Source organism: Pseudophryne corroboree, chromosome 7 (assembly GCF_028390025.1).
Source record: "Pseudophryne corroboree isolate aPseCor3 chromosome 7, aPseCor3.hap2, whole genome shotgun sequence".
Lineage (NCBI taxonomy): Eukaryota > Metazoa > Chordata > Amphibia > Anura > Myobatrachidae > Pseudophryne > Pseudophryne corroboree.
Genome location: NC_086450.1, coordinates 148,352,443 through 148,366,043, shown reverse-complemented (window position 1 = coordinate 148,366,043; position 13,601 = coordinate 148,352,443).

Here is a 13,601-nt window from a genome sequence, read left to right as displayed (position 1 = left end):
CCATGCAAAGCAAGGTGCTGGATTCTATTGGTTAAATTTACTAAGCTCCCGTGTTTCTACCGATTCGTACCAAGATCAATCTCGATTGGCATCGGCTGTTTCCATGTCTATTTTTTTAAACTCACATTCTGAACTTTACTAAACTCTCGAGTTTTCCAAATTCCATTTGTATTGCAGAACCGCGTTTTCTGGCCGCATTTGTTAAACACTGTCGCATATGGCTGGATTTTACTCCAGTTTGTATTTTTTAAGTGCAGCTGTATTTGGTACAATACGGCCGGTCAAGTATCTAGTTAAAAACCGTCCGTGATTGGTAGAAAGTGTCATAAGTGGGAGGGAGATGTCACAGGCATATTAATACACCCCAAACCATCCTTTCCTTGTGGGTTTAGTTAGAGGAGTGGTGAGAGGTTGCGGAGTTGGTCAGTTGTTGGAGAGTTCTTTTTGATTACTGAGTGCAGGATTGTGGTTGCTTGTTGTCTTGTCTTATATATTGTTCTGTTTATTAGTAGTTTGTCATAGTTTTCTGTCCGTGTTAATTTTTTTTTCTGTACATTGTCATTGTGTGTGTGGGGTGGTCTTCAGTATACCGCCGACCGGGATCCCGGCAACCAGCATACCGGTGCCGGGATCCCGACCGCCGGCATGCCGACACATATTCTCCCTCCCCCTGGAGGGAGAATAAATAGCGTGGCGCGTGCAGTGCGTCACTGTGCCCGCAGCATGGCGAGCGCAGCAAGCCCGCAAGGGGATTATTAGCGCTCACCCCGCTGTCGGTATCCTGGCACCGGTATGCTGGTCCCTGGGATCCCGGCAACTCATACTACACCCGTGTGTGTGTGTGTGTGTGTGTGTGTGTGTGTGTGTGTGTGTGTGTGTGTGTGTGTTTGTGTAGTAGGAATTGAAAAGTGTGTTTTGTGTGTCTTTCATTTTTTGGTGTAAAGTGTTATGTGTGTCATGTCTGGATCTAAGGTTAGGGATGTGGGGGGGTGGGGGTGGAGGAGGTGCCAATTTAGGCGCCACACTCTTCTGATGAGGAGAGTGATAAGGCACCCCTGCAGTGCACCAGGGCCAAGTCCGGACGGAACGTCAAGTTTACATTTGGCGAAAATATGGCCCTGGTACGTGAGGTGATGAAACATCACTGGCAGAAGTTCAGTCGTGAGGCTGCCAAAGTTTCTACCTGCAAGGAGAATGCGATTTGAGCAAAGGTGGTAAATGCCGTGGATGTGGAAGGACACTTGCGCAGGACGGATGACATATTTCACAAGCATTTCTACGATTTATAAATCACCGTATGAACTGGCAAAGTTGTCCAAGGAGGTGAAGTCAGCGCGGCGATCAGGAGGTGCTACCCCACTTATATCACTACCTACCTGGAGTATGAGGAGCCACTTCAGGTCCTGGTTTCTCCAGAGATGGTCCGGGCAATGTATGTGAGGGACTCTGATGCGCCGAGGCCGCTGGTAAGTACTGTATGGGTATTTATTTATTTTATAATGTCATAACTCCCAACTGTCCCGAATCCAGCGGGACAGTCCCGCTATTCGGATACTGTCCCGCTGTCCCTTCCACAGGCAGCAGTGTCCCACAGGTGGGTGGGCAGGGGGGCAGTTGGGGGGGCTTTTGATCACCTGCTGCTCTGCACACGGCTTCTTTTCAGTGCTGGAAGGGGAGTAGGGGGCTGGCCAGCCGCTCCGGGACCGCTGGACACGCCCCCAAAATGCAGCACAACGGGTCAGTGCCCGCGAGGCCATGCCCACTCGGACGAGGTCATACCCACTTCACAAAAGGTCAAACCCACTTCACAAAAGGTCAAACCTCTTTTCCGGGTCGCGCACGGCTACGCAACGCGAGCGTCCTGACCACCAACTCGTAAAAGTTGGGAGGTATGTAATATTAAAGAAAAAATCCTACATACAGTATATTCATGTAGTGTGTAATGGTTAATAATGTGATGCAAAGTTAGTGTATACTGTATTAAATTTACAGCATGTTTGTAGTGTTTCTGTTTATTTCTAAAATTGTATATGTGGTAAATGGTATTTTTGTTTGCTATATTAAAAATATGTACACATACACTACATATTCATGGCTCACTCTCTGTCACCCTGACTGTCTCATACTCCTTTTCCACCACAAACCCGGGTCCGACTCAAGTTTTCTGACTTACAGTTCCAGCCTAGGTCAGACCCCATTTACACTCCACCTTGCATGTCACTCACAGACACTCCCTTGAGGCGGACCTCCGCATACAAAGTCAATCAGCAGCTTTTTAAACATAACCAGGATTGCACCATTTACACTGTAACTACCAGGGTCGGATTTCCGGGACACTTGACCTAGGTAGACCTGGCAATAACCAGGGTTATTGTGGTAGTAGAAATGGGGTATTACTCTGTCTAACACTGTCTCGCTCCGCGGGGGGAAATTTTAGATCAATTTAAACACGAGTGTTGCAGGGTCAAAATTCCATATTTACTAAGTCGACTTAAAGATAATTTTTAAAACCCTGATGTTGATGTCGGCCAACTTTTTTTTAGATTTTTTTTTTTAGTCTAGAGTTAATTTTTGTCAGTTCCATTCAAAACCGACTGCAAACAGACATAAAAATCAGTCAATTATCGGACAAAACATACCACATGCAAGAAGCTGCTGCGGTTCCTCTAATTATGGTTTCATACATCTACGAATATAGGGCACCTGCGCATGCGCAGGACCCATTCTGCACTGCGTAATTGCGCACAGTGCCCTAGGCAGCCTGTCACCGTCTGGGGCAGGTAATCCAAATACACATCTCTGAATGAGGCCCATAATTCCTACAGCCGCAGTGAACCACATAATTGAGTCCGTTGTTATTACAGATGTGCGCAGATCCTCAAATGTTCCTGAAAACTTGATAGAAACAGCTAAAATCATGTCATTTGGACATGCCACATACTAACATCTGGCTTGATTCACTGAGGGATGCTATGATAATTGCATTCTGAGGATGTGCGGAATTATGCAAAAAATGAGCAGTCCTGAAAAGAACAGAGACGGCCACCGGAGCCATCGCTAAGGCACAGCAACAGCGTACACATTCCCAGCGCACAGGCAGATCCTCTGATAATCGTCAGCGGCCACGCAGCTTGGCAACCCGAGACACCGGAGCTACACTGTTTGAGCACAAATTCACAGATGCAGCCAGCAACACGCCCCAAACACGGCTATGACATCCCTGCGTTGACAATCAAAATGGACCTTTAGTAAATATACCCCCCATCTATCATCCACTTTTGCTGGACTGCAACTAACCACAAGATACCATCTCCCCATAATAGCTAGTGTAAAAAAGCACTTTACACCGGGGGGGGAGGTGGGGGGGTATATTTACTAAAGGTCAATTTTGGTCGATTTCGGATCGATTTCAAGTCGCTCTAAATCGATGTTGGCTTACAGGGTTAAACAAAAAAAAAAACGTTTCCTAGCAGATGATTTTTTATACTAATTTTTGAATGTTAGTGAATGTGCTTTTCAAACCTGGAAGCCCAACATCGATTAAGATCGTTCTGTAATCGTCCCACATAGACTAAAATCGACCTTTAGTAAATATACCCCCAGGAATGAATCATTTATATGCGATCCAAAACACCTAGGATTTGAGATTTCGGTAAAACTGACAGCTTGCCTCGTTTTCAGATGCAATTTCAGCAGGAGGTAACAAGTCCTGACTTTGTGCGACTTGGTTCCCTGAAAATTTATTTTTGTCAGGTTCACCAAATCCAAACCCCTCATCTGAAGTTCCTAAAGTCCAAACTTCTAAAAATTACACCTTCTTGCAGTATCATGTGGTGTGATAAAAGAGGGATGTGGCACTGCCAGAGATGGCTGCTGCTGCTGGGTGTTTTTCTTACAGTTTAACAATCACTGTGATAATGGCCCTCATTCCGAGTTGATCGGTCGCAAGGCGAATTTAGCAGAGTTACACACGCTAAGCCGCCGCCTACTGGGAGTGAATCTTAGCTTCTTAAAATTGCGACCGATGTATTCGCAATATTGCGATTACTAACTACTTAGCAGTTTCAGAGTAGCTTCAGACTTACTCTGCCTGTGCGATCATTTCAGTGCTTGTCGTTCCTGGTTGACGTCACAAACACACCCAGCGTTCGCCCAGGCACTCCCACCGTTTCCCCGGCCACTCCTGCGTTTTTTCCGGAAACGGTAGCGTTTTCAGCCACACGCCCCTGAAACGCCGTGTTTCCGCCCAGTAACACCCATTTCCTGTCAATCACATTACGATCGCCGGAGCGAAGAAAAAGCCGTGAGTAAAATTACTTTCTTCATAGTAAAGTTACTTGGCGCAGTCGCAGTGCGAACATTGCGCATGCGTACTAAGCGGATTTTCACTGCGATGCGATGAAAAATACCGAGCGAACAACTCGGAATGAGGGCCAATATTCATCCACAGGAGAAGATGTAATACGTCTTGGAGAGAGATAACGTACCAGCCAATCACTGTCTGTCATTTTACAGACTGATTGGTTGGTACTTTGGAGAGATGCTCGTACTAAGCCTTGAAAAGTGATACATTTCACAGTGATAAAGTACCAGCCAACCAGCTCCTAACTGTCATTTTTGAAACCCAGCCTGTAACTTGACAGTTGGGAGCTGATTGGCTGGTACTTTATCACCGTAAAATGTATCACTTTTCAAGGCTTAGTACATCTCCCTTTATACTGTATCGCAACTTTAACTCTCTCCCAGGCTTGATAAAGCTTTCCTACAGTAATAAAGGAATATTTAGAACATTAAGTTTTCGGCAGAATATAAATTATTCCTATTGTACTGTTTTTTAGTAATCTTGTAGAGAAATAAATCCAAACCAAGCTGTATCTCTCCCATTTGATACACATGAAATGTGAGCCATGCTTAGAGAGGTATTGTGATGTCATGTATGACATCACAAAGACTGACAGTAGGGATGTGATACTATCAGAGTCTATGCAGACAGTTCCTAGAGCCTCCGATGAGAAAGGTGTACAGTATCTTCAGAAACATTTATCTGTGGATAGAGGAGAGTAATCTGCAGAGGTTTCTCTCCCAGTTTCCTCCATGGAAATAAGTTATTTGCATTATTTTACTGGAACATCTATCACCAGCTTCCAGTTACTTTGAATTATCAAAATCACCCTATGAGGATTTGGCCCACAGAGCCTCTGCCCATCATCTGCCATCGCTGCTGTTCTAAATAAGGTACGTAGTAAATGGGGTATGGAAGGAAGGACATGTGTTAATTATAGACTGTGAAAAGACAATGGTGTTATCAGGCCCCAACCAAACTTAGCAGTAGAACTCACAATGGCCCTCATTCCGAGTTGATCGCTCGCTAGCTGCTTTTAGCAGCAGTGCAAACGCTAAGCCGCCGCCCTCTGGGAGTGTATCTTAGCTTAGCAGAAGTGCAAACGAAAACGAAATTTTTCATGCAGTTTCTGAGCAGCTCCTACTCCTACCTTGCGATCACTTCAGTCAGTTTAGTTCCTGCTTTGACGTCACAAACACGCCCTGCGTTCGGCCAGCCGCTCCCCCGTTTCCCCAGGCACGCCTGCATTTTCACCTGTCATGCCTGCGTTTTTTAGCACACTCCCGGAAAACGGTCAGTTACCACCCAGAAACACCCACTTCCTGTCAATCATTCACCGATCAGCAGAGCGACACAAAAGCGTTGCTTGCCCTTGTGTAAAGCTGCATAGTTTTGTGTGAAAGTACTTTGCGCGTGCGTACTGCGGCCCGTACGCATGCGCAGAAGTGCCAATTTTTAGCCTGATCGCTGCGCTGTGAACAACGGCAGCTAGCGATCAACTCGGAATGAGGGCCAATGTCTGTTCCGTTGCTGTCTAACAATATGACCGGTCAGAAGGAGGTTTTTCAGCCTTTTGTAGAAAATAAATATGCCAGCTGGATGACTGATTTACCCTGGGTTACTGGCAGTGGCAGGTCTGTCTCACACAACTAGCAGACTTCATATTCTGTACAACCCTGATGCATCTGCCTCTCGGTGGGCGAGACGCATCAAGGTGCATTTTGCGATCAAACCTCCAAAAACAGACTTTTCAGAGGTTTGGCTGCTTACCGCATTTACACTAAGCTCCAGATTGCAATATATTCCGGCGCTTGGACCCAGTGGTTAACAGCATCTTTAAATTAGTGATGTGCACCGGACATTTTTCGGGTTTTGTGTTTTGGTTTTGGATTCGGTTCCGCAGCCGTGTTTTGGATTCGGACGCGTTTTGGCAAAACCTCACCGAAAATTTTTTGTCGGATTCGGGTGTGTTTTGGATTCGGGTGTTTTTTTCAAAAAACCCTAAAAAACAGCTTAAATCATAGAATTTGGGGGTCATTTTGATCCCATAGTAATATTAACCTCAATTACCACAATTTCCACTCATTTCCAGTCTATTCTGAACACCTCACAATATTATTTTGAGTCCTACAATTTGCACCGAGGTTGCTGGATGGCTAAGCTAAGCGACACAAGTGGCCGACACAAACACCTGACCCATCTAGGAGTGGCACTGCAGTGTCAATCAAGACAGGATGGCACTTCAAAAAAATTGTCCCCAAACAGCACATGATGCAAAGAAAAAAAGAGGCGCACCAAGGTCGCTGTGTGACTAAGCTAAGCGACACAAGTGGCCGACACAAACACCTGGCCCATCTAGGAGTGGCACTGCAGTGTCAATCAAGACAGGATGGCACTTCAAAAAAATTGTCCCCAAACAGCACATGATGCAAAGAAAAAAAGAGGCGCACCAAGGTCGCTGTGTGACTAAGCTAAGCGACACAAGTGGCCAACACAAACACCTGGCCCATCTAGGAGTGGCACTGCAGTGTCAATCAAGACAGGATGGCACTTCAAAAAAATTGTCCCCAAACAGCACATGATGCAAAGAAAAAAAGAGGCGCACCACAGGTATAGAATGTAGATGGATAGTATACTTAATGAATGACGACACAGAGTTAGGTACAGCAGTGGCCTACCGTACTGCTATATATAGTATACTGGTGGTCACTGTGTCAGCAAACTGCAAAACTAAAATGCACCACAGGTATAGAATGTAGATGGATAGTATACTTAATGAATGACGACACAGAGGTAGGTACAGCAGTGGCCTACCGTACTGCTATATATAGTATACTGGTGGTCACTGTGTCAGCAAACTGCAAAACTAAAATGCACCACAGGTATAGAATGTAGATGGATAGTATACTTAATGATGACACAGAGGTAGGCACAGCAGTGGCCTTCCGTATCGTACTGCTATATATAGTATACTGGTGGTCACTGTGTCAGCAAACTGCAAAACTAAAATGCACCACAGGTATAGAATGTAGATGGATAGTATACTTAATGAATGACGACACAGAGGTAGGTACAGCAGTGGCCTACCGTACTGCTATATATAGTATACTGGTGGTCACTGTGTCAGCAAACTGCAAAACTAAAATGCACCACAGGTATAGAATGTAGATGGATAGTATACTTAATGACGACACAGAGGTAGGCACAGCAGTGGCCTTCCGTATCGTACTGCTATATATAGTATACTGGTGGTCACTGTGTCAGCAAACTGCAAAACTAAAATGCACCACAGGTATAGAATGTAGATTTATAGTATACTTAATGAATGACGACACAGAGGTAGGTACAGCAGTGGCCTTCCGTACCGTACTGCTATATATAGTATACTGGTGGGCACTGTGTCAGCAAACTGCAAAACTAAAATGCACCACAGGTATAGAATGTAGATGGATAGTATACTTAATGACGACACAGAGGTAGGTACAGCAGTGGCCTTCCGTACCGTACTGCTATATATAGTATACTGGTGGTCACTGTGTCAGCAAACTGCAAAACTAAAATGCACCACAGGTATAGAATGTAGATGGATAGTATACTTAATGACGACACAGAGGTAGGTACAGCAGTGGCCTTCCGTACTGCTATATATAGTATACTGGTAGTCACTGTGTCAGCAAACTGCAAAACTAAAATGCACCACAGGTATAGAATGTAGATGGATAGTATACTTAATGACGACACAGAGGTAGGTACAGCAGTGGCCTACTGTACCGTAATGCTATATATTATATACTGGTGGTCACTGGTCAGCAAAACTCTGCACTGTACTCCTCCTATATAATATTACACTGGTGGTCCCCAGTCCCCACAATAAAGCAGCACACTGAGCACAGATATGGAGTGTTTTTCAGGCAGACAACGTATACTGGTGGTCACTGTCAGCAAAACTCTGCACTGTACTCCTGCTATATAATACAGCTGCTCCCCAGTCACCACAATTAAGCAGTGTGAGCACAGATATATGCAACACACTGAGCACAGATATGGAGCATTTTTTTCAGGCAGAGAACGGATAACTGGTGGTCACTGATCAGCAAAACTCTGCACTGTACTCCTCCTATATTATACAGCTGCTCCCCAGCCCTCCCCACAATTAAGCAATAGTGCACAATCAAGTTCAACAATAACAGAGAGGACGCCAGCCACGTCCTCTCCCTAACATTTGCAATGCACGAGTGAAAATGGCGGCGACGCGCGGCTGCTTATATAGAATCCGAATCTCGCGAGAATCCGACAGCGGGATGATGACGTTCGGGCTCGGACCCGTGTAAAAAGGGTGAAGTTCGGGGGGGTTCGGTTTCCGAGAAACCGAACCCGCTCATCACTACAAAAAAGAAGCAATTCATCTCTCCTTGCACAAACTGCCTCTACAGAGGCAAGATGTCGTCTTCATCCTCATTCTTCGATTCCTTACCCCTTTCAGTGTGTACATCCTCCTCACAGAGTATTAATTCGTCCCCAGTGGAATCCACCATCACAGGTCCCTGTGTACTTCTGCGGGCAATTTCTGGTAAAGTTCTTCCTGGAGGAATTTAGAATTCATTTTGATGAACATCATCTTCTCCACATTTTCTGGAAGTAACCTGCTACGCCGATCGCTGGCAAGGTTACCGGCTGCACTAAACACTCTTTCGGAGTACACACTAATAAAGGCAGTTTGTGCAAGGGCATCCAATTGCCTCTTTTTCCTGCCAGTATACATACATACTGTCTGACATGCCTACTTGGATGCTGTCACCCATATAATCTTCCACCATTCTTTCAATGGTGACAGCATCATATGCAGTGAAAGTAGACATGTCAGTAATCGTTGGAAGCTCCTTTAGTTCTGACCAGATGTCAACACTCGCTCCTGACTGCCCTGCATCACCACCAGCGGGTGGGTTCGGAAATTTTATCCTTTTCCTCGCAGCCCCAGTTGCAGGAGAAAATGAAGGAGGAGCTGTTGATGGGTCACGTTCCATTTGAGTTGACAATTTTCATACCAGCAGGTCTTTGAACCTCGGAAAGAGAGATACAACGTAAGCTTTAAACCTAGGATCGAGCACGGTGGCCAAAATGTAGTGCTCTGATTTCAACAGATTGACCACCCTTGAATCCTGGCAAAGCGAATGAAGGGCTCCATCCACAAGTCCCACATACTTAGTGGAATCGCTCCATCTTAGCTCCTCCTTCAATTTCTGCTGCTGCTTCTGCAAAAGCCTGATGAGGGGAATGACCTGACTCAAGCTGGCAGTGTCTGAACTGACTTCACGTGTGGCAAGTATGAAGGGTTGGAGAACCTTGCAGAAGATGCAAATCATTTTCCACTGCATTTGAGTCAGTGCATTCCCCCTCCTTTGCCTATATCATAAGTGGATGTAGACCTGAATGGCCTTTTGCTGCTTTTCCATCCTCTGAAGTATATAGAGTATTGAATTCCACCTCGTTACCACCTCTTGCTTCAGGTGATGGCAGGGCAGGTTCAGGAGTGTTTGCTGGCACTCTGCTCTTCGGCACGCAATGGCTGAATGTCGAAAGTGGCCCGCAATTTTTCGGGCCATCGACAGCATCTCCTGTACGCCCATGTCATTTTAAAAAAAATTCTGCACCACCAAATTAATTGTATGTGCAAAACATGGGACGCACAATATTGGTGCCGTTGTCTGATATCACAAATCCCCAGGAGAGTCTAAGTGGGGTAAGCCATTGTGAGATGATGTCCCTCAGTTTCCGTAAGAGGTTGTCAGCGGTGTGCCTCTTACGGAAACTGGTGATACACAGTGTAGCCTGCCTAGGAACGAGTTGGCGTTTGTGAGATGCTGCTACTGGTGCCTCTGCTATTGTTGCTGCGGGAGGCAATACATCTACCCAGTGGGCTGTCACAGTCATGTTGTCCTTAGTTTTCCCTGCTCCACTTGTCCACATGTCCATGGTTAAGTGTACACTTGGTACCACCGCATTTTTCAGGACAGTGAGGACACTTGTCATGCCGCGGCCGCCGTGCTTACCCCTCCGGGCGCACTGAGTCTCCGTGCGGCCGTCCTCGCTGGCGGTCTCTGGCTCCCGGCGCTCCGTCCCGCGATCGTGAGTGTGGACGTCGCGGGTACGCCCGGCGTCCACTGAAGGTGCGGGTGACGTCATCAACACTTCCCAACAATCAGGTACTGGCGGGAAGTTCAAATTCAGATGCCGGGCTGAGCTCCGGCGCCTGAGTATCATCTTTTCTACTTAGAAGTTGTGATCTCCAGTGCTCCTGTATTGCTGTGGCTCTCAGTGCCTCCAAGCACCTCAGCGTCTCCACGCACCTCAGTGCCTCCAAGCACCTCAGCGTCTCCACGCACTTCAGTGCTTCCAAGCACCTTAGCGTCTCCACGCACCTCGGTGCCTCCAAGCACCTCAGCGTCTCCACGCACCTCAGTGCCTCCAAGCACCTCAGCGTCTCCACGCACCTCGGTGCCTCCAAGCACCTCAGCGTCTCCACGCACCTCGGTGCTTCCAAGCACCTCAGCGTCTCCACGCACCTCAGTGCCTCCAAGCACCTCAGTGTCTCCGAGCACCTGCTGAGCTCCGGCGCCTGAGTATCATCTTTTCTACTTAGAAGTTGTGATCTCCAGTGCTCCTGTATTGCTGTGGCTCTCAGTGCCTCCAAGCACCTCAGCGTCTCCACGCACCTCAGTGCCTCCAAGCACCTCAGCGTCTCCACGCACTTCAGTGCTTCCAAGCACCTCAGCGTCTCCACGCACCTCAGTGCCTCCAAGCACCTCAGCGTCTCCACGCACCTCAGTGCCTCCAAGCACCTCAGCGTCTCCACGCACCTCGGTGCCTCCAAGCACCTCAGCGTCTCCACGCACCTCGGTGCTTCCAAGCACCTCAGCGTCTCCACGCACCTCAGTGCCTCCAAGCACCTCAGCGTTTCCACGCACCTCGGTGCCTCCAAGCACCTCAGTTTCTCCGAGCACCTCAGTGCCTCCAAGCACCTCAGTGCCTCCCAGCTCCTCAGTATCGCTCTCGGTGAGCTCACGGTATTCTTCACCAAATTCATCAGCGCCTTTTCAAGTCTTGTCTTTCAGGAGACCTTCCGCATCCACACGTGCCTCCTGCTTGTCATCCAAATCCTGCATGAGGAAAACCTACATTCGGCCATCTCTGCTGCGGCCCAGTTGCGGTTCCTCTTCCCGGTCATCGGAAGAAACCCCGAGTCCACAACACTCCCAAACCAGGTCAGTGATAGTATACTCAGGCCTCATGGACCCGGGGGATCGGAACACAGAGTCGAGCACCATCCAAAGTTTGGCTTCCCGAGTTCAGACTCAGGAGGCGACACAGGGCCAGGTGATGCAATATCTCCAGGAATTGTCCGGCCGATTGGATCAAATTCAAGCATCCTTAGCTTCCGTAATTCCGGTTTCAGTTCCCGTAACTGCTCCAGTTGCCGTTTCCAGTAACATCCAACCTCCGGCCGGTACCAGGTCACGCCTTCAGCTTCCTACTCCTTCCCGCTATAATGGGAATCCAAAGAATTGCCGTGGTTTTTTAAACCAGTGCGAGGTGCACTTCGAGCTTCTCTCTCATAATTTCCCTACGGATCGGTCTAAGGTGGCGTATATTATTTCCCTGCTCGAAGGGTCAGCGTTGGATTGGGTGTCCCCGTTAAGGGAACGATCTGATCCCGTGGTTTCCAACTACACCAACTTCATCACGTCCTTTCGAAGAATCTTCGACGAGCCCGGCAGGATGACCACTGCTTCTTCTGACTTGCTCCGTGTCCGTCAGGGCTCCCGCTCCGTGGGTCAGTACGTGGTTCATTTCCAGACCATTGCCTCTGAACTTCGCTGGAATAATGACGCCCTGAGGGCTGCCTTCTGGAACGGTCTCTCCGACCGGCTGAAAGATGAGTTGGTCACTAGGGATCTGCCGGATCCATTAGAAGAGTTGATCTCCCTCTGCGTCAAGGTGGACCTTTGGATGCAGGAGCGTGGAGGAGAACGTAGTCGTTCAGATTGTTCCAGGTTCCGGCTTCCTCCTCCTAGGCCGGCGGCTGTGCCCAGTTCTGACGCACCCATTCAAATTAACCGGTCCCGACTGTCTCCGGAGGAACGACAGCGTCGTCGTGAGGGTAAACTTTGCCTTTACTGTGGAGCCGCAGATCATTTCCTCAAGTTTTGTAAATCCCGTCCGGGAAACGGGCAGGCCTAGCTTGTTCCGGAGGAGTCAAGTTGGGAGTCACGTTCAAATCTTCTCCGACTTTGGATTGCTTACTTTCCGTGTCTTTGACTTCCAAGTCAGTTGCCAAATCTTTTAATGCCCTATTGGACTCTGGGGCTGCTGGGAATTTCGTTTCTTTCTCCTGTGCCCAAGGTCTGGATTTAAAGTTGCGGTCTATCAAACGGCCTATTTCTTTGACTGCTATTAATGGAACCAGAATATCCAATGGCCTCATTACATATCGCACAGAGCCCGTTAGGCTGCAGGTCGGAGCGCTACATCAAGAACATCTAGAACTCCTAGTGATTCCGGAGATGCCTCACGACCTTGTCCTCGGGTTGCCTTGGCTCAAAACCCATAATCCCCACGTCGACTGCAAGTCTTCACAAATTCTGTCTTGGAGTTCTTTTTCACGCTGTCTCACTCCTGTCTGTCCGCTCCGTGTCTCTTCTAAGTCGGATGAAGAGCTTATTCCGGAGGAGTATCAAGAGTACAAGGATGTGTTTTTTGGAACATGCGGCTGACCAGTTACCACCCCATAGGCCTTGGGACTGTCCCATTGACCTAATCCCAGAGAAGATGCCGCCCCGTGGCCGCACATATCCTTTGTCACTTCCCGAGACTCAAGCCATGTCGGACTATATTAAGTCCAAACTTCTCAAGGGATTCATTCGCCCCTCTACCTCCCCGGCTGGAGCAGGTTTCTTTTTCGTGAAGAAGAAGGACTGGGGGTTAAGACCATGTATCGATTACCGCGGCCTAAACGATATCACCGTCAAAAATAAATACCCCTTGCCACTAATTACAGAGTTATTTGATAGGGTTCGTGGCGCCCACGTTTTCTCCAAGCTCGATTTGAGGGGAGCCTATAATCTTATACGTATCCGAGAAGGGGATGAATGGAAGACAGCCTTCAATACGAGGGATGGGCATTACGAATATCTGGTGATGCCGTTCGGCCTTAGTAATGCCCCCGCCGTCTTTCAAGGATTCGTCAACGAGATCTTTCGAG